The following is a 22346-nucleotide window of genomic DNA, read 5'->3' as shown; positions in this document are numbered from 1 at the left end:
CCATCTGTCATGTTTGAATAATAATTGCCATGTTGTAAATATTTGTAGAAACTATGGACACCGCCCTAGACGAAGCAACAAAAGAAGCGTTGTTGAGGGACATAATCGCAGAAGGAAGTGATGTCATCTCGTTGTTTCTCAACGAAACCGATGGTCTGGAAGGAGAGGGTGAACAAGCTGGCTACGGTGACCTAATGCCGGTGCAAGAAGAAGAACATGAGGACGGCTCCGGTGACCCAATGCCGGTGCAAGAAGGAGACCGTGATGACGGCTCCGGTGACCGAACCGAGTCCGGCCAGGTATATATATTAGTTAAGCCTATGCTGACTAGCTGATTGATGCATTCATTGTTTTGGTATGTACACATATTAATTAAGTCTTTGTTCTTTTTTCTAGCCCTCCGAATCGAGCACAACTTCGGTAAAGAGACGAGGCCCAAAGAAAAAGTTGAGCTCGGATGAAAAGTTTGAGATCATAGCAATCGCACCCGACGGCCAACCTATTGAACCCCTCCGGACAAAGAGCGCATTTGTTGCTCAGTGCGGGGTTCTGGTTAGGGACAAGATCCTGATAAGCATCCAGCAATGGTTTAAGCCAGCTACAGAAGACCCTGAGGTGTCTTATGTCAATGATATGCAGAAAAATGATCTTTGGACTGAGCTGAAGTCAAATTTCACCCTACCGCCTGAGGATAATCCAGAGAACCCAGTTAAAGAGAAATTAATCAAGTCTTTTGCTCTGAAGAGGATGGCAGAACTATTCAGGAGGTGGAAGAAAGAGCTGAATAAGTTTGTCGAAAATAATGAGACACCAGAATTCAAGGGCAGATATGAGAAGATCAGAGATCACTGGCCCGCATTTGTGGCCCACAAGACATCAGAAAAGAGTAAGAAGATGTCGGCGACAAACAAGCAAAATGCTGCGAAGAAGAAGCTTCACCATCGCACGGGGTCAGGTGGCTACCTCGTAGCCCGGCCTAAGTGTTCCAAGAGTGAGAATGATCTAGTTCATAAAGGGATCGAACCAGAGACAAATAACTGGCCAGACCGTTGCCGGACTTGGTTCTTCGGGGCTGGCGGAACCCTGGACCCTGAAACAGGGAAGTGCATTTGGACAAACGATCAAATGGACATACCAGTCAGTAAGCTTAAGCAGTTTATCGAAGCAGCGCATGAAGGGACGTTCTTTCCAGACAGAGAGAACGACGAGCTCACAATGGCCCTCGGGAATCCTGAGCACCCTGGACGGACACGAGGCACGCCAGGCTCCGTTCCGTGGAAGGTTGGGTTTCCGGACGCAGGCGGTTACAAATCCCATGATAGGAGGAAAAAAGTGCAGCAGACCCAAATGCAGGCGCTGAAAGCAAGGGTGGATGCGATAGAGGAACGAGAAGCAAATCGCAGCAAACGTACTGCCGAAGCCTCCCCCGAAGCTACCCCACCATCTCAGCGCAGAAGCGGCGTGGCTTCCACCGAGCTGCTTCAGCCGGAGCATGCCTTGACGGCTCCTGCCAGCTATCCCGTGGATGCTATAACGGAGTCTCAAAATTGCCACCTTATGACGCAATGGATGAATTTGAAGGTCAAGGCGGCTGTTGGCTCTGTTTTTCCTACTGAACCCGGTGCAACTTTTCACTGCCGGCCGATTCCAGAAGGATATGCTAGGGTGATGGTGGATGAGATAACGGAGGGATTTGAGGACCTCTAGCTTGACCACCCTACCGGTGAAGGGGAGACTCGGCTGGGGTCTGCTCTGAAGACTCCATGCCTATGGCGGAAGGAGCTCATCAACCTTCCGAACTGGACGCCACCGCCTCCTCCTCCTCCTCCGGCGAGTCAGGGCACTCCGCCTCCACCGCCTCCTCCTCCGGCGAGTGACGATCAGGGCCCTCGGCCGGCTCCTTCTCCAGCGCGCGGCGGCACTCCGCCTCCTTCTGCGCCTGCGCCGACGCGCCCGAGCAGCCAGCCTCCTCCTTCTCCGCCTCGTCAGCAAGGGCGGAAGAGACCTGCCGCCGCTCCAGCTGCTCCGGCGCATCGTAGTCCTTCTCCTCCGCCTCTTAAGCAAGTAAAGAAGACAACCGCTACGTCTACTCGGTCGGCGTCTAGCAGTACAACCAGAGGCGGGAGGACATACAGATTCGGTCCTTCTCTGAAGACTCCAAAGAAGTTACCATACGAGAGGACCCAGGAGGAGAACGCCGAGATCGCGCGAGAAGAAGTGAAGAAATTCTTTGAAGGGGTGAAAGCAAAGAAACATCCACCTCCGGAGGAGAAGGTAGATCGGGTGAAAGTGAAGCGCACTCTGGCTTCCCTGACAAAACCATCGAAGTCTGATTCGCCGAAAGGAAACTATGACCGCATTATTGGAAAGGAATTTGCCGAAGCGGAGCGGTCGGGAAGTACTGTCAGTGATCAAAGGCTGAAAGAACGACGAGCTGGGAAACAAATTGCCCAGCTCGGCGAACAAGCGAAGCAATCGTGCCCCCCGCTCAAGGTGCCTAGCCACAACGTCGCTAATGATCCGAGGATGGTGCCCGGTTATAGCAATCTTGCAGATTACCTGCCCGACTAAGTACATTATGAGCCCATGGAGATGCAGATACAAAGATACGAGTACGGGAAGCCTCTCGTCAAAGATGAAAGATCTCTATCAACGATGATGCGAAGATTGCATGATTGGTACTTGAAAATCTGCAGAGACTCTGGGGGGAGGAGTACTTTGTATTTGAAAGTTAAAAAGGAGCATGACCTCGTTGGAATTGATCTGTTGCCTGTTCCATTTGAGGAGTTCTATCAGTTTTTCAATCAATTGGCCCTCGATAAAGCAACGGTCACCTGCTACTGTCTGTAAGTACTACTACTTCTGTCATTAAGTCTCTCCATATAGCTCAGCTCTTTCATTGCATGTATTTATAATCATCCTCACTATATTATGCAGATTGAAGATCGTTGAATTGAAGAAAAGACAAGTCGGTGATATTGGGTTCATTAACACATATCTCATAGATGCAACTCAGGTTAAATTTCATGCCGCAGAAACCGAGGCCAGCATGCTAGAATCGTTGATAATAAATCAAAACAAAGATATAATACTCTTTCCTTACAACTTCAAGTGAGTGTTACTGTCTTGTGCGTATTTGGTTTCCCTTATATATTAGTCAAGGTTATAGTAATGTAATTGATGAGTTATGCATGCGTGTGCAGTTTCCACTATATTCTCCTACATATTAAGCTTGAGCAGGGACTAGTAACCGTCTTCGACTCAAGATGAAAAGATCCCAAGGACTATGCCGACATGACTCAAATACTCGAGAAGTAAGTTAAATCGATCATTATCCACCATATCAGCAACTTTGTTCATTTCCTGATATATCAAGTAATTGTTTTCTTTGTCCGGCAGGGTTTGGAGAAAATTCACCAGAAAAGCTCCGGGACTGCCGAAGGAGCTGCAATTTAGACACCCGAAAGTAAGTACTAGCTATAGTAGCATTTTAAGCGCATCTACTAGTCATTCAAGCGCTAGTTTCATCAATACCATTTGGCATTCTTGCTTATCAGTTTGATTAACCTCTATTTCTTGTAAAGTGGTTGTGGCAGGAACAAGGGAATGATTTCTGTGGATACTATGTTTGCGAGTCCATCCGCCACACGACCTGTGAGCGGGGCTACACTGACGAACAATATGAAGTATGTAAATAACAACATTCACAATTTTATTTTATTACCATCATTTGTGTTGAGTTTCATTCATTCATATATATATATATGTATTGACCCCCTTCTTTAAATTAGATGTTTCGGAAGCGGGATGAACTCCTAGCAACAGCTCGCATGCGAGGAATTCAAGAGGAATTGGCGGCATTCTTTCTTGACCACGTGATCCCTGAAGACGGAGAATTCTATGTGGACCCTGAGTCCGTATGATTATATTTGTAAGAGATAATTATTGTATATATGTAGCCGGTAGTGTCAGATAGATATACGAGAACTTGTTGTTCGACCAATCTCTCGGAGAAGGAGAGGTGGTCGATATCACTTCTCTCTGTATATATGCATATATGTTCATGACGATCTTTCTGTTTCCTTCGTTTGCTTAATTACTAGATAGCTAGCGTGTCTAGTCCTCTCTATATACGTATGTATAGTACGTAGCGTCGACCAAGCACGGACATAACAGAGGACACTTCTCTCTATTAATTATAACTAGCTAACACAATATATGAAACACCTAAATTAACCCCCCAAAACCCCCAACCCCCCCCCCCTTCAAAAAAAACAAAAACCCCAGCCACAGAAGTGCTGACGCGTGGATGCCTATTGGTCCCGGTTGGTGCCACCAACCAGGACCAAAGGGTCTCCTGGCTGGGCTCTGCGCACTGCCCACGTGGAGGGCCTTTAGTCCCGGTTCTGGACTGAACCGGGACTAAAGGGGGGAGGTATTAGTACCGACACTTTAGTCCCGGTTCCTGAACCGGGACTAAAGGCCCTTACGAACCGGGACTATAGGCCCTTTTTCTACTAGTGTTATCTTAAATATTCTCTATTTTTCATATATTATCACATCTATATTTACTCTTAACAAAATGTAGAATAAAGGCAATGCTTTTGAAGAAGATTATGTGGTAAACTTCTTGAATTGCCCCCCATCAGCATGGACAAGGCCTTTATAGAGCCTGTCTTCACCAATAATGTAAGTTTGTCCATCTCAAGCCTTCAAACTTTGTTGTATATATTTGGTTAGGCATGACTACAACAGCTGTTTATTTTTGGTGTTTGCATCAAATTGCTTGTTTAAAGTTTATTATATGTAGTTCATAAACAAAAGTTCGTTCTTTCTCAATTTAAGTTTTCAGTTGTACAACCAAGTTCCTTCTTCATACCATGTAAATTAAACTATACAGAGCAAGTGATCTTCTTTTGCACTGCATGTATGCTTTTGTTCTTCTTCTGTAATCCAGTGGTGCGGTGAACCTACCCACTACAGCACAATGTCATATTCTGCAATGTCTTAACTATGAACAATGTCATATCATTCTACTATTATTTAAACCGTCTCTTTATTTGCCAATCTGAAATGGTATAAATTGACAGCACACTAACCATTGATACTTATGAGTTCTTAATTTGTAATCTAGTGGTGTCGTGAAGCTGCCAACTCCTTCACAATGTCATTTCCTACCATGTCTTGACCTGAACAATACCATATTGTGTTAATGCAAATTTAAACTGTGTCACTTTATTCGTCAGTAAGAAATGTGATGAATTGTCTGAAGGAAATATGCCATAGAGGCAATAATAAAGTTATTATTTATTTCCTTATTTCATGATAAATGTTTATTATTCATGCTAGAATTGTATTAACCGGAAACATAATACATGTGTGAATACATAGACAAACAGAGTGTCACTAGTATGCCTCTACTTGACTAGCTCGTTGAATCAAAGATGGTTAAGTTTCCTAGCCATAAACATGAGTTGTCATTTGATTAACGGGGTCACATCATTAAAGAATGATGTGATTGACTTGACCCATTCCGTTAGCATAGCACTTGATCGTTTAGTTTGTTGCTATTGCTTTCTTCATAACTTATACATGTTCCTATGACTATGAGATTATGCAACTCCCGTTTACCGGAGGAACACTTTGTGTGCTACCAAACGTCACAACGTAACTGGGTGATTATAAAGGTGCTCTATAGGTGTCTCCAAAGGTACTTGTTGGGTTGGCGTATTTCGAGATTAGGATTTGTCACTCCGATTGTCGGAGAGGTATCTCTAGGCCCACTCGGTAATGCACATCACTATAAGACTTGCAAGCATTGCAACTAATGAGTTAGTTGCGGGATGATGTATTATGAAACGAGTAAAGAGACTTGCTGGTAATGAGATTGAACTAGGTATTGAGATACCGACGATCCAATCTCGGGCAAGTAACATACCGATGACAAAGGGAACACCATATGTTGTTATGCGGTTTGACCGATAAAGATCTTCGTAGAATATGTAGGAGCCAATATGAGCATCCAGGTTCCGCTATTGGTTATTGACCGGAGATGTGTCTCGGCCATGTCTACATAGTTCTCGAACCCGTAGGGTCCGCACGCTTAAAGTTCGCTGACGGTTATATTATGAGTTTATGTGTTTTGATGTACCGAAGGAGTTTGGAGTCCCGTATGAGATCGGGGACATGGCGAGGAGTCTCGAAATGGTCGAGACGTAAAGATCGATATATTGGACGACTATATTCGGACATCGGAAAGGTTCCGAGTGATTTGGGTATTTTCGGAAGTACCGGGGAGTTACGGGAATTCGTATTGGGCCTTAATGGGCCATACGGGAAAGGAGAGAAAGGCCTCAAAGGGTGGCCGCACCCCTCCCCATGGGCTGGTCCGAATTGTACTAGGGAGGGGGGCGCCCCCTTCCTTCCTTCTCCTTTTCCCTTCCCTTTCCTTCTCTCCTATTCCTACTACTTGGAAGAGATCCTAGTTCTACTAGGAAAGGGGGAATCCTACTCCCGGTGGGAGTAGGACTCCCATAGGGCGCGCCATAGAGAGGGCCGACCCCTCCCCTCCTCCACTCCTTTATATACGTGGCCAGGGGGGCACCCCATAGACACAACAATTGATCTCTTGATCTCTTAGCCGTGTGCGGTGCCCCCCTCCACCATAATCCACCTCGATCATATCGTAGCGGTGCTTAGGCGAAGCCCTGCGTTGGTAGAACATCATCATCATTACTACGCCATCGTGCTGACAAAACTCTCCCTCAACACTCGGCTGTATCGGAGTTCGAGGGACGTCATCGAGTTGAACGTGTGCAGAACTCGGAGGTGCCGCGCGTTCGGTACTTGATCGGTCGGATCGTGAAGACGTACGACTACATCAACCGCGTTGTGCTAACGCTTCCGCTTTCGTTCTACAAGGGTACATGGACAACACTCTCCTCTCTCGTTGCTATGCGTCACCATGATCTTGCGTGTGCGTAGGAAATTTTTGAAATTACTACGTTCCCCAACAGTGGCATCCGAGCCTAGGTTTTATGCCTTGATGTTGTGCACGAGTAGAACACGAGTTGTGGGCGATATAAGTCATACTGCTTACCAGCATGTCATACTTTGGTTCGGCGGTATTGTTGGATGAAGCGGCCCGGACCGACATTACGCGTACGCTTACGCGAGACTGGTTCTACCGACGTGCTTTGCACACAGGTGGCTGGCGGGTGTCAGTTTCTCTAACTTTAGTTGAACCAAGTGTGGCTACGCCCGGTCCTTGCGAAGGTTAAAACAGCACCAACTTGACAAACTATCGTTGTGGTTTTGATGCGTAGGTAAGAACGGTTCTTGCTTAAGCCCGTAGCAGTCACGTAAAACTTGCAATAACAAAGTAGAGGACGTCTAACTTGTTTTTGCAGGGCATGTTGTGATGTTATATGGTCAAGACATGATGCTAAATTTTATTGTATGAGATGATCATGTTTCTATAACCGAGTTATCGGCAACTGGCAGGAGCCATATGGTTGTCACTTTATTGTATGGAATGCAATTGCGCTATAATGCTTTACTTTATCACTAAGCGGTAGCGATAGTCGTGGAAGCATAAGATTGGCGAGACGACAACGATGCTACGATGGTGATCAAGGTGTCGCACCGGTGACGATGGTGATCATGACGGTGCTTCGGAGATGGAGATCACAAGCACAAGATGATGATGGCCATATCATATCACTTATATTGATTGCATGTGATGTTTATCTTTTAATGCATCTTATTTTGCTTAGTTCGACGGTAGCTTTATAAGATGATCTCTCACTAAATTTCAAGATAAAAAGTGTTCTCCCTGAGTATGCACTGTTGCCAAAGTTCGTCGTGCCCAGACACCACGTGATGATCGGGTGTGATAAGCTCTACGTCCATCTACAATGGGTGCAAGCCAGTTTTGCACACGCAGAATACTTAGGTTAAACTTGACGAGCCTAGCATATGCAGATATGGCCTCGGAACACTGAGACCGAAAGGTCGAGCGTGAATCATATAGTAGATATGATCAACATAGTGATGTTCACCATTGAAAACTACTCCATTTCACGTGATGATCGGTTATGGTTTAGTTGATTTGGATCACGTGATCACTTAGAAGATTAGAGGGATGTCTTTCTAAGTGGGAGTTCTTAAGTAATATGATTAATTGAACTTAAAGTTATCATGAACTTAGTCCTGGTAGTATTAGCATATCTATGTTGTAGATCAATAGCTCGCGTTTAGCTCCACTGTTTAATTTTAGATATGTTCCTAGAGAAAACTAAGTTGAAAGATGATAGTAGCAATGATGTGGACTGGGTCCGTGATCTGAGGTTTATCCTCATTGCTGCACAGAAGAATTATGGCCTTGATGCACCGCTAGGTGACTGACCTATTGCAGGAGCAGATGCAGATGTCATAAACGTTTGGCTAGCTCAATATGAGGACTACTTGATAGTTTAGTGCACCATGCTTAACGGCTTAGAATCGGGACTTCAAAGATGTTTTGAACGTCATGGACCATATGAGATGTTCCAGGAGTTGAAGTTAGTATTTCAAGCAAATACCCGAGTTGAGAGATATGAAGTCTCCAACAAGTTCTATTGCTAAAAGATGGAAGAGAATAGCTCAAGCAGTGAGCATGTGCTCAGATTATCTGGGTACTACAATCGCTTGAATCAAGTGGGAGTTAATCTTCCAGATAAAATAGTGATTGACTGAATTCTCTAGTCACCATCACCAAGTTAGTAGAACTTCGTGATGAACTATAATATGCAAGGGATAACGGAAACTATTCCCAAGCTCTTCGTGATGCTGAAATCGACGAAGGTAGAAATCAAGAAAAACATCAAGTGTTGATGGTTGACAAGACCACTAGTTTCAAGAAAAAGGGCAAAGGGAAGAAGGGGAACTTCAAAAAGAATGGCAAGCAAGTTGCTGCTCAAGTGAAGAAGCCCAAGTCTGGTCCTAAGCCTGAAACTAAGTGCTTCTACTGCAAAGGGATTGGTCACTGGAAGCGGAACTGCCCCAAGTATTTGGCGGATAAGAAGGATGGCAAAGTGAACAAAGGTATATTGGATATACATGTTATTGATGTGTACTTTACTAGTGTTCATAGCAACCCCTCGGCATTTGATACTGGTTCAGTTGCTAAGAGTAGTAACTCGAAACGGGAGTTGCAGAATAAACAGAAACTAGTAAAGGGCGAGGTGACGATGTGTGTTGGAAGCAGTTCCAAGATTGATATGATCATCATTGCACACTCCCTATACTTTCGGGATTAGTGTTGAACCTAAGTAAGTGTTATTTGGTGTTTGCGTTGAGCATGAATATGATTTGATCATGTTTATTGCAATACGACTATTCATTTAAGTTAGAGAATAATTGTTGTTCTGTTTACATGAATGAAACCTTATATGGTTACACACCCAATGAAAATGGATCATTGGATCTCGATCATAGTGATACACATATTCATAATATTGAAGCCAAAATATGCAAAGTTAATAATGATAGTGCAACTTATTTATGGCACTGCCGTTTAGGTCATATTGGTGTAAAGTGCATGAAACTCCATGCTGATGGGCTTTTGGAATCACTTGATTATGAATCACTTGATGCTTGCGAACCATGCCTCTTGGGCAAGATGACTAAAACTCCGTTCTCCGGAACAATGGAGCAAGCAACTGACTTATTGGAAATAATACATACTGATGTATGCAGTCCGATGAATGTTGAGGCTCGCAGCGGGTATCGTTATTTTCTGACCTTCACAGATGATTTGAGCTGATATGGGTATATCTACTTGATGAAACATAAGTCTGAAACATTTGAAAAGTTCAAAGAACTTCAGAGTGAAGTGGAAAATCATCGTGACAAGAAAATAAAGTTTCTACGATCTGATCGCAGAGACAAATATTTGAGTTACGAGTTTGGTCTACAATTAAAACAATGTGGAATAGTTTCACAAAATCATGCCACCTGGAACACCACAGCATAATGGTGTGTCCGAACGTCATAACCGTGCTATTATTGGATATAGTGCAAACTATGATGTTTCTTACCGATTAATCACTACAGTTTTGGGGTTATGCATTAGAGACAGCTGCATTCACGTTAAAAAGGGCACCATCTAAATCCGTTGAGGCGACACCGTATGAACTGTGGTTTGGCAAGAAACCAAAGTTGTCATTTCTTAAAGTTTGAGGTTGCAATGCTTATGTGGAAAAGTTTCAACCTGATAAGCTCAAACCCAAATCAGAGAAGTGCGTCTGCATAGGATACCCAAAATAAAATGTTGGGTACACCTTCTATCACAGATCCAAATGCAAGTTGTTCATTGCTGAGAATGGATCCTTTCTAGAGAAGGAGTTTCTCTCGAAAGAAGTGAGTGGGAGGAAAGTAGAACTTGATGAGGTAACTGTACCTACTCCCTTATTAGAAAGTAGTTCATCACATAAATCTGTTCCTGTGACTACTACACCAATTAGTGAGGAAGCTAATGATGATGATCATGTAACTTCAGATCAATTTACTACGAACCTCGTAGGTAAACCAGAGTGAGATACGCACCAGAGTGGTATGGTAATCCTGTTCTGGAGGTCATGTTACTTGACCACGACGAGCCTGCGAACTATGGGGAAGCGATGATGAGCCCAGATTCCGTGAAATGGCTTGAGGCCATGAAATCTGAGATGAGATCCATGTATGAGAACAAAGTATGGACTTTGATTGACTTGCCCATTGATCGGCGAGCCATTGAGATTAAATGGATCTTCAAGAGGAAGACGGACGCTGATAGTAGTGTTACTATCTACAAAGCTAGAATTGTCGCAAAAAGGTTTTCGACAAGTTCAAGGTGTTGACTATGATGAGAGTTTCTCACTCGTATCTATGCTTAAGTCTGTCCGAATCATGTTAGCAATTGCCGCATTTTATGATATCTGGCAAATGGATAAACAAAACTGCATTCCTTAATGGATTTATTAAAGAAGAGTTGTATATGATGCAACCAGAAGGTTTTGTCAATCCTAAAGGTACTAACAAAATATGCAAGCTCCAGCGATCCATCTATGGACTGGTGCAAGCATCTCGGAGTTGGAATATACGCTTTGATAAGTTGATCAAAGCATATAGTTTTATACAGACTTGCGGTGAAGCATGTATTTACAAGAAAGTGAGTGGGAGCACTACAACATTTCTGATAAGTATATGTGAATGACATATTGTTGATCGGAGATAATGTAGAATTATTCTACAAAGCATAAAGGAATGTTTGAAAGGAGTTTTTCAAAGAAAGGCCTCAGTGAAGCTGCTTACATATTGAGCATCAAGATCTATAGAGATAGATAAAGACGCTTGATAAGTTTTTCAATGAGTACATACCTTGACAAGATTTTGAAGTAGTTCAAAATGGAACAGTCAAAGAAGGAGTTCTTGCCTGTGTTACAAGGTGTGAAGTTGAGTAAGACTCAAAACCCGACCACGGCAGAAGATAGAGAGAGAATGAAAGTCATTCCCTATGCCTCACCCATAGGTTCTATAAAGTATGCCATGATGTGTACCAGACCTATTGTATACCCTGCCCTGAGTTTAGCAAGGGAGTACAATAATGATCTAGGAGTAGATCACTGGACATTGGTCAAAAATTATCCTTAGTGGAATAAGGATATGTTTCTCGATTATGGAGGTGACAAAAAGGTTCGTCGTAAAGGGTTACGTCGATGCAAATTTTGACAGTGATCCAGATGACTCTAAATCTCAATCTGGATACATATTGAAAGTGGGAGCAATTAGCTAGAGTAGCTCCGTGCAGAGCATTGTTGACATAGAAATTTGCAAAATACTTATGGATCTGAATGTGGCAGACCCATTGACTAAACTTCTCTCACAAGCAAAACATGATCACACCTTAGTACTCTTTGGGTGTTAATCACATAGCGATGTGAACTAGATTATTGAATCTAGTAAACCCTTTGGGTGTTGGTCACATGACGATGTGAACTATGGGTGTTAATCACATGGTGATGTGAACTATTGATGTTAAATCACATGGCGATGTGAACTAGATTATTGACTCTAGTGCAAGTGGGAGACTGAAGGAAATATGCCCTAGAGGCAATAATAAAGTTATTATTTATTTCCTTATTTCATGATAAATGTTTATTATTCATGCTAGAATTGTATTAACCGGAAACATAATACATGTGTGAATACATAGACAAACAGAGTGTCACTAGTATGCCTCTACTTGACTAGCTCGTTGAATCAAAGATGGTTAAGTTTCCTAGCCATAAACATGAGTTGTCATTTGATTAACGGGGTCACATCATTAAAGAATGATGTGATTGACTTGACCCATTCCGTTAGCATAGCACTTGATCGTTTAGTTTGTTGCTATTGCTTTCTTCATAACTTATACATGTTCCTATGACTATGAGATTATGCAACTCCCGTTTACCGGAGGAACACTTTGTGTGCTACCAAACGTCACAACGTAACTGGGTGATTATAAAGGTGCTCTATAGGTGTCTCCAAAGGTACTTGTTGGGTTGGCGTATTTCGAGATTAGGATTTGTCACTCCGATTGTCGGAGAGGTATCTCTAGGCCCACTCGGTAATGCACATCACTATAAGACTTGCAAGCATTGCAACTAATGAGTTAGTTGCGGGATGATGTATTATGAAACGAGTAAAGAGACTTGCTGGTAACGAGATTGAACTAGGTATTGAGATACCGACGATCCAATCTCGGGCAAGTAACATACCGATGACAAAGGGAACACCGTATGTTGTTATGCGGTTTGACGATAAAGATCTTCTTAGAATATGTAGGAGCCAATATGAGCATCCAGGTTCCGCTATTGGTTATTGACCGGAGCCGTGTCTCGGTCATGTCTACATAGTTCTCGAACCCGTAGGGTCCGCACGCTTAAAGTTCGATGACGGTTATATTATGAGTTTATGTGTTTTGATGTACCGAAGGAGTTCGGAGTCCCGGATGAGATCGGGGACATGACGAGGAGTCTCGAAATGGTCGAGACGTAAAGATCGATATATTAGGCGACTATATTCGGACATCGGAAAGGTTCCGAGTGATTCGGGTATTTTCGGAAGTACCGGGGAGTTACGGGAATTCGTATTGGGCCTTAATGGGCCATACGGGAAAGGAGAGAAAGGCCTCAAAGGGTGGCCGCACCCCTCCCCATGGGCTGGTCCGAATTGGACTAGGGAGGGGGGGTGCCCCCTTCCTTCCTTCTCCTTTTCCCTTCCCTTTCCTTCTCTCCTACTCCTACTACTTGGAAGGGATCCTAGTTCTACTAGGAAAGGGGGAATCCTACTCCCGGTGGGAGTAGGACTCCCCTAGGGCGCGCCATAGAGAGGGCCGACCCCTCCCCTCCTCCACTCCTTTATATACGTGGCCAGGGGGGCACCCCATAGACACAACAATTGATCTCTTGATCTCTTAGCCGTGTGCGGTGCCCCCCTCCACCATAATCCACCTCGATCATATCGTAGCGGTGCTTAGGCAAAGCCCTGCGTCGGTAGAACATCATCATCGTCACCACGCCGCCGTGCTAACAAAACTCTCCCTCAACACTCGGCTGGATCGGAGTTCGAGGGACGTCATCGAGCTGAACATGTGCAGAACTCGGAGGTGTCGTGCGTTCGGTACTTGATCGGTCGGATCGTGAAGACGTACGACTACATCAACCGCGTTGTGCTAATGCTTCCGCTTTCGGTCTACGAGGGTACGTGGACAACACTCTCCTCTCTCGTTGCTATGCATCACCATGATCTTGCGTGTGCGTAGAAATTTTTTTGAAATTACTACGTTCCCCAACATTGTCAGCACTGATACTTTTATGTGCAAAACCTGTCATCTGTCTGCTTGTTTATCTTTCAGAGTGAGGAAGATATAAGTGTTGAACAAGCGCAGTCTCATCATCTTGCTCAGCTACTTGCGCTGCAGCTCCCAGCAGGGCTAACCTTTCTTGAACTCTATTGAAGTGCTGTCGGTTTTGTATATTATTTTGTCGGCGTGTTTATTTGCACTCGTGGCGATCTTTGATGCCCAGTGTATGTAATCTGTTGTCTGCTTGTGCTTTATTGTCATAGTGGCGAACTTTGATGCCCAGTGGATGTAATATGCCGTAATTTCTTTATTTTATAGTATAGGTTTTTTCTTATTCACGATGCTGCAGTTATTTTACTGTATATATATCCTGTCTTCGCAGTAAACCGGCCAAACCGTAAAATTACGGTACATAATCGGGCCGTCATGCAATCACGATGTAGGTTGGGCCTGAAACGTGTCGATCAGCTCACAGGCCGGCAGCAGCCCGAAATGAACCCCGGCCCATGATTGTGCGAATCAAATCATGGGCTTTTAACAGGCCGAAAAATTGTCTCGGTCCTTGTTTGGCCCAATCAGATATCGGCTGCGAGCAGGCCGGATGCAAACCGGGTCGTAGTTAGGCCCAACTATATGACGGACTTTTAACAGGCTGAAATTAATATAGGGCCGAAATGTTAAATGGGCCCTTAACAGGCCAAAACTAATATCAGGCCGAATTACTAAGTGGGCCTTTAGCAAGTGGGCCCAAAAGCATAGTGTCCAGTTGACGGGCCGAATCTGATATGGGCCATAATTAGGCCCAAAATCTCTTAAAGGACCGGACCTGATCTGGGCCGTAATTTGGCCTAGAACGTGGTAGGCTTTTAACGGGCCGGATCTCATATGGGCCACTATTAGGCCCGGAGCGTGGCAGGCCATTAATAGACCGGATCAAATATGGACCGGCATTTGGCCCAAAACATGGCAGCCAGTTAACGGGCCGGCCTACTAGGGTCCTCAAAATCTTGTGGGCCTACAGCTGGGTCGGCCCATTAATGTCGACGAAATCTTGTGGGCCTTTAGTTGGGCCGGCCCATTATGATCCGCAAGAATTTTGTGGGCCTTTACCTGGGCCGGCCTATTATGGCACACGAAAATCTTGTGGGCCTTTACCTGGGCCGGCCTATTATGGCCCGCTAAATCTTGTGGGCCTTTAGCTGGGCCAGCCCATGCAAAATCTCGTGGGCCTTTAGCTAGGCCGGCCCATTATGGTCCGCAAAATCTTGTGGGCCTTTAGTTGGGCCGGCCCATTTAAACTTGTTGGGCCGTGCCACGTGTTGACGTATCATAGGCGCCTTTTGTCCAGTGAGTGGATGACATTTGTCCCGACGATGAGCCGACACGTGTTTCCTCTAGCCAATGATGATTTTACACGTGGAAAATCCCCATTGGTCGGGGCTGTTAATGGGTTATCAGATCCAAAACCGAACCCGATAGCTTAACGGCGTTCCATTACGGTGGATGCCACGTGTCGGTTACCCTTGACGAAAGCACTTCTGTGACGCACAATTTATCGTCATGGAAGTGGACACTTCCGTGATGATAATTTTGGTAATGTCATGGAACACTTCTACGACAGCACAGGTATGACTATCTTGATTCTGTCATAAATTTGTCATGGATGTACATGCATGACAAAAAAAGCGACCTACTGTGACAAACATGTATCATCACGGAAGTGTATTTTTTTGTAGTGATTTGAGCAGATATGGGTATATCTACTTGATGAAACATAAGTCTGGAACATTTGAAAAGTTCAAAGAATTTCAAAGTGAGGTGGAAAATCATCGTAACAAGAAAATAAAGTTTCTACATTCACATTAGAGACAGCTGCATTCACATTAAATAGGGCACCATCTAAATCCATTAAGACGACACCTTATGAACTATGGTTTGGCAAGAAACAAAAGTTGTCGTTTCTTAAAGTTTGGGGCTGCGATACTTATGTGAAAAAGCTTCAACCTGATAAGCTCGAACCCAAATCGAGAAATGTGTCTTCATAGGATACCCAAAAGAGACTGTCGGGTGAACCTTCTATCACAGATCTGAAGGCAAGACATTCGTTGCTAAGAATGAATCCTTTCTAGAGAAGGAGTCTCTCTCGAAAGAAGTGAGTGGGAGGAAAGTAGAACTTGACGAGGTAATTGTACCTTTCTCCTTATTGGAAAGTAGTTCATTACTGAAATCAGTTCCGGTGATTCCTACACCAGTAAGGAAGCTAATGATGATGATCATGAAACTTCTGATCGAGTTACTACCGAACCTCGTAGGTCAACCAGAATAAGATCTACACTAGAGTGGTACGGTAATCCTGTTCTGGAGGTCATGTTACTTGACCACGACGAACCTACAAACTATGAGCAAGCGATGATGAGCCCAGATTCCGCAAAATGGCTTGAGGCCATGAAATCTGAGATGGGATCCATGTATGAGAACAAAGTATGGACTTTGGTTGACTTGCCCGATGATCGGCAAGCCATCGAGAATAAATGGATCTACAAGAAGAAGACTGACACTGACGGTAATGTTACTATCTACAAAGCTCGACTTGTTGCAAAAGGTTTTCGACAAGTTCAAGGAGTTGGCTACGATGAGACCTTCTCACCCGTAGCGATGCTTCAGTCCGTCTGAATCATGTTAGCAATTGCTGCATTTTATGATTATGAAATTTGGCAAATGGATGTAAAGACTGCATTCCTGAATGGATTTCTGAAGAAGGGTTGTATATGATGCAACATGAAGGTTTTATCGATCCAAAGGGTGCTAACAAAGTGTGCAAGCTCCAGCGATCCATCTATGGACTGGTGCAAGCATCTCGGAGTTGGAATAAATGTTTTGATAGTGTGATCAAAGCATATGGTTTTATACAGACTTTTGGAGAAGCCTGTATTTACAAGAAAGTGAGTGGGAGCTCTGTAGCATTTCTAATATTATATATGGATGACATATTGTTGATTGGAAATGATATAGGTTTCTGGATAGTATAAAAGGATACTTGAATAAGAGTTTTTCAATGAAAGACCTCGGTGAAGCTGCTTATATATTGGGCATCAAGATCTATAGAGATAGATCAAGACGCTTAATTGGACTTTCACAAAGCACATACCTTGATAAAGTTTTGAAGAAGTTCAAAATGGATCAAGCAAAGAAAGGGTTCTTGCCTGTGTTACAAGGTGTGAAGTTAAGTCAGACTCAATGCCCGACCACTGCAAAAGATAGAGAGAAAATGAAAGGTGTTCCCTATGCTTCAGCCATAGGCTCTATCATGTATGCAATGCTGTGTACCATACCTGATGTGTGCCTTGCTATAAGTTTAGCAGGGAGGTACCAAAGTAATCCAGGAGTGGATCACTGGACAGCGGTTAAGAACATCCTGAAATACCTGAAAAGAACTAAGGATATGTTTCTTGTTTATGGAGGTGACAAAGAGCTCGTCGTAAATGGTTACGTCAATGCAAGCTTTGACACTGATCCGGATGACTCTAAGTCACAAACCGGATACATGTTTTTATTGAACGGTGGAGCTGTTAGTTGGTGCAGTTCCAAGCAGAGCGTCGTGGCGGGATCTATGTGTGAAGCGGAATACATAGCTTCTTCGGAAGCATCAAATGAAGGAGTCTGGATGAAGGAGCTCATATTGATCTAGGTGTCATACCTAGTACATCGGGTCCAATGAAAATCTTTTGTGACAATACTGGAGCAATTGCCTTGGCAAAGGAATCCCTATTTCACAAAAGAACCAAGCACATCAAGAGACGCTTCAATTCCATCCGCGGTCAAGTCAAGGAGGGAGACATAGAGATTTGCAAGATACATACGGATCTGAATGTTGCAGACCCGTTGACTAAGCCTCTCTCACGAGCAAAACATGATCAGCACCAAGACTCCATGGGTGTTAGAATCATTACAATGTAATCTAGATTATTGACTCTAGTGCAAGTGGGAGACTGAAGTAAATATGCCCTAGAGGCCATAATAAAGTTGTTATTTATATTTCCTTATATCACGATAAATGTTTATTATTCATGCTAGAATTGTATTAACCGGAAATTTAGTACATGTGTGAATACATAGACAAAAAGAGTGTCACTAGTTTGCCTCTACTTGACTAGCTCGTTGAATCAATGATGATTATGTTTCCTAACCATAGACATGAGTTGTCATTTGATTAACGGGATCACATCATTAGAGAATGATGTGATTGACTTGACCCATCCGTTAGCTTAGCACGATGATCGTTTGGTTTGTTGTTATTGCTTTCTTCATGACTTATACATGTTCCTATGACTATGAGATTATGCAACTCCCGAGTACCGGAGGAACACTTTGTGTGCTACCAAACGTCACAATGTAACTGGATGATTATAAAGGTGCTCTACAGGTGTCTCCGATGGTACTTGTTGAGTTGGCATAGATCGAGATTAGGATTGGTCACTCCGATTGTCGGAGAGGTATCTCTGGACCCTCTCGGTAATGCACATCACTATAAGCCTTGCAAGCAATGTAAATAATGAGTTAGTTGTGGGATGATGCATTACAGAACGAGTAAAAAGACTTGCCGATAACGAGATTGAACTAGGTATTGAGATACCGACGATCGAATCTCGGGCAAGTAACATACCGATGATAAAGGGAACAACATATACCGTTATGCGCTTTGACCGATAAAGATCTTCGTGGAATATGTAGGAACCAATATGAGCATCCAGGTTCCGCTATTGGTTATTGACCGGAACGTGTCTCGGTCATGTCTACATAGTTCTCGAACCCGTAGGGTCCGCACGCTTAACGTTCGGTGACGATCGGTATTATGAGTTTATGTGTTTTGATGTACCAAAGGTAGTTCGGAGTCCCGGATATGATCACGGACATGACGAGGAGTCTTGAAATGGTCGAGACATAAAGATTGATATATTGGAAGCCTATATTTGGACATCAGAATAGTTCTGGGTGAAATCGGGCTTTTACCGGAGTACCGGGAGGTTACCGGAACCCCCCGGTAAATGTATGTGCCTTATTGGGCCATAGTGGAGAGAGAGAGGAGACCAGGGCAGGCCGCGCGCCCCCTCTCCCTTTGGTCCGAAATGGACTAGGAGGGGGGCAGCGCCCCCCCCCCCCCCTTTCCTTCCTCCCTATCTCCCCCTTCCTTCTCTCCTAGTCCAACTAGGGAAGAGGGGGAATCCTACTCCCGGTGGGAGTAGGACTCCTCCAGGGCATGCCATAGGAGGGCCGGCCCTCCTCCCTCCTCCACTCATTTATATACGTGGCCAGGGGGCACCCCTAGACACACAGGTTGATCATTGATCTTTTAGCCGTGTGCGGTGCCCCTCCTCCACCATAGTCCACCTCGGTTATATCGTAGCGGTGCTTAGGCGAAGCCCTGTTCCGGTAGCATCATCATCACCGTAAACACGCCGTCGTGTTGACGGAACTCTCCCTCGAAGCTCTACTGGATCGTGAGTTCGTGGGATGTCACCAAGCTGAACGTGCGAAGATCGCGGAGGTGTCGTACGTTCGGTACTAGGATCGGTCGATCATGAATACGTACGACTACATCAACCGCGTTGTCATAACGCTTCCGCTTATGGTCTATGAGGGTACGTGGACAGCACTCTCCCCTCTCGTTGCTATGCATCACCATGATCTTGCGTGTGCGTAGGAATTTTTTTGAAATTACTGCGTTCCCCGGCCCAACACCTATGAGAAGAGTAGGTCCTAGCTAGAATGTGTTATTATGTGCTACAATGTGTTAGAGTTGATGATGATGAGGAGGAGTTGTGATTATGACTAGTGACCAATGATACGTCTCAAACGTATCTATAATTTTTGATTGTTCCATGCTATTATATTACCCGTTTTGGATGTTTATGGGCTTTATTATACACTTTTATATTATTTTGGGGACTAACCTATTAACCGAAGGCCCAGCCCAAATTGTTGTTTTCTTGCCTATTTCAGTGTTCCGAAGAGAAGGAATATCAAACGGAGTCCAAACGGAATGAAACCTTCGGGGGAAGTTATTTTTGGAACGGAAGCAATCCAGGAGACTTGGAGTAGACGCCAGGGAATCTTCGAGGTGGCCACGAGGCAGGGAGGCGTGCCTGCCCCCCCCCCCCCCCCGGGCGCGCCCCCACCCTCGTGGGCCCCTCGTGGCTCCCCTGACGGACTTCTTTCGCCTATATATATATATACCCTAGAAACATCAGAGAACAAAAGAGATCGGGAGTTCCGCCACCAGAAGCCTCCGTAGCCACCGAAAACCAATCTAGACCCGTTCCGGCACCCTGCCGGAGGGGGGAATCCCGCTCCGGTGGCCATCTTCATCATCCTGGCGCTCTCCATGACGAGGAGGGAGTATTTCACCCTCGGGGCTGAAGGTATCTACCAGTGGCAACATATCTAGTGGAAACCATACATTCAAAGGAAACATGGAAAGCCATTGGATTGGATGTGTACGATGTGAGATGGAAAGAAGTACAATTTGCAAATTGAACCCCGCAAGAATCCTGTACCTTCCTTAGGTACAGAAACATCCCATGGCGGCCGAGCCGTCCTGTGCCTTTCCCTACGGAGCTATCATCCCGATTTGAAAGAAAAAATAAATCTTGATTCAAAATTCTTTCGCTGGGTTAGGAGACCTGTTGGGAGACGATGCTTCACTCCGGCAGGACCCCCTCCGGCGAGTCCTCCTCTGAACGTTTCGGGAAGGGCCGGTGAGTGGCGTTCCGGGCAGGGCTAGCGAGCGGCGCTTCTGATTGGTCTCCGGCCAACAATGTCAGCCCTCCGAGCATTCCCCATCAACGTCATACTAGATCTAATTCCAAGGTATGAGCATTTGAAGTGTTCGTCTTCTGCGCTTTGGCCCCGTGCTTCTTTGTCCCGTGGCTCATCGAGTAGTTCCCTCTTCTCTAGATTGGGCTGGGTTTGCCAAGCAAACAGAGGAGGGGACAAGGATGTGTCTCATTTGTCTGTCTCCTCCAAGATCAGCACATCATTTCAAGGAACTAGGAGAGGTAATGAGGTAGTGACATCTTGTCTGCAGCTGCTGATTTCCCTTGAGTCGTACTGTCCAGATTTTGGTCTTGAAAAAATTGCGAGGTATAATTCATTTGCTCCTAATTTTTGTGTGCTACTGTTATACACATCTATGACTATTCTTGGGTTGCTAAAAAAATTCAGTGGTAGTCATAGATGATTAACTAACAATTCAGATGTTTCATTTAAATCAGCATCAACAATAGATGATTTATTTTTTAGTCAGCAAATTATATGTGAAACTCGTTTAAATACATTGCCTAAACTCTCATAAGTTTGTAATTTCAGTTAAAATTCTGTGAACACTACTCATATGCAGCGAAAACAGCTCTTAATCGAGTCATTTAGAGTTACAGTAGCTACAACCGTGAAAATCGCAACCCCAAAAACACACCCTTAATGCAGCAGCAGGGAGCTCCTATCATGCCGATTTCATAATGTTGTACATTATGATGGTGGTTGTATGCATATTTATTTGTGTAGTGCGACGGGAAATAAGAAAGGAACTGGTTTGGAAAATAATTCTAAAAAAAATCTTGCTAATAAAGATGACATGCACTGTTGTATCTATTTTCATTGATTGTTGTTAAATTCGTTTTAATGTATTATTTATAAAAAGTTCAACTCTTATTTTTCAGGTTTGCTGGTGGCAGTAAAGACTTATGCATGTTCCAACAAAAAAAACTGTTGTTTGGAGTCGTAGTAGTGCACTGATACGTTCTTCTGCTTGTGTATTCGAGTTGTCTGCTCAGTGTCTGATGTATAAGTGTGAGAATTTTACTATGGCTGTTCAGCTAGTGATAGGTCTATCTTGTAATAAAATTCCCTAGCATAATGCGGTTGGAACATTTTCCTAATGTATGTGTTGTTGAAGTGACGCATTACTGCAAGTGAATTCTGTTAGTAGACTATATTAAAATTAGCTTCCTTCAGTTTTCTGTTGTCTGGTCTGGGCATTGACCGTCTGTTCTTTTGGTTTCCCAAATGTGATTGTGTTGGCACATTTCTGTTAGGAGACTGGTAGCAATTACTGTACTAGCTTCCGGCAGCTAGTTTTCCATTTTAAATCGAAACGTACATGTCACGCATGTTTGGTGAAGTATAGGCACAGCGGATGGCTTACAAATCCTACTTGGCCGACAAAAAGGTGAAAATAAGGTGCAAGGGGTACGATGTGATTACTTGTTAGACCTGAGGGGGTACACGTAAAATAGCATCCCTAGTTGCGGGTGTTTTTTTTGCAAATAGGGCATAGCAGTTATGATTCTATCTGGTCCATACAAATAGCATCCAACGGGCTGAGCTCAGGTTTCTAGGATTCCACTGAATATGTGGTTTCCACGTGATATTGTCTCATGTACCAGTAGTTATGTGTTTGATCTCTCTCTCTCTCTCTCTC

At 44.2% G+C, this 22346-nt stretch overlaps 1 long non-coding RNA gene across 1 annotated transcript; it reads left to right on the top strand.

The window, feature by feature from the left end:
• The first annotated feature begins 20539 nt into the window (after positions 1-20539).
• On the top strand, positions 20540-21829 carry LOC147982534 (uncharacterized). Its single transcript, XR_015617858.1, has 3 exons — positions 20540-20737; positions 20825-20933; positions 21586-21829. It is a non-coding gene; the product is annotated as an uncharacterized LOC147982534 (long non-coding RNA).
• Positions 21830-22346: the final 517 nt, after the last annotated feature.

The sequence above is a fragment of the Triticum urartu genome, chromosome 3A (genome assembly GCF_056163025.1).
Source record: "Triticum urartu cultivar PI428250 chromosome 3A, HENAU_Tu73, whole genome shotgun sequence".
NCBI lineage: Eukaryota > Viridiplantae > Streptophyta > Magnoliopsida > Poales > Poaceae > Triticum > Triticum urartu.
The sequence above is the reverse complement of the archived record's forward strand: the minus strand, read 5'-3'. Positions and strand labels throughout refer to the sequence as shown.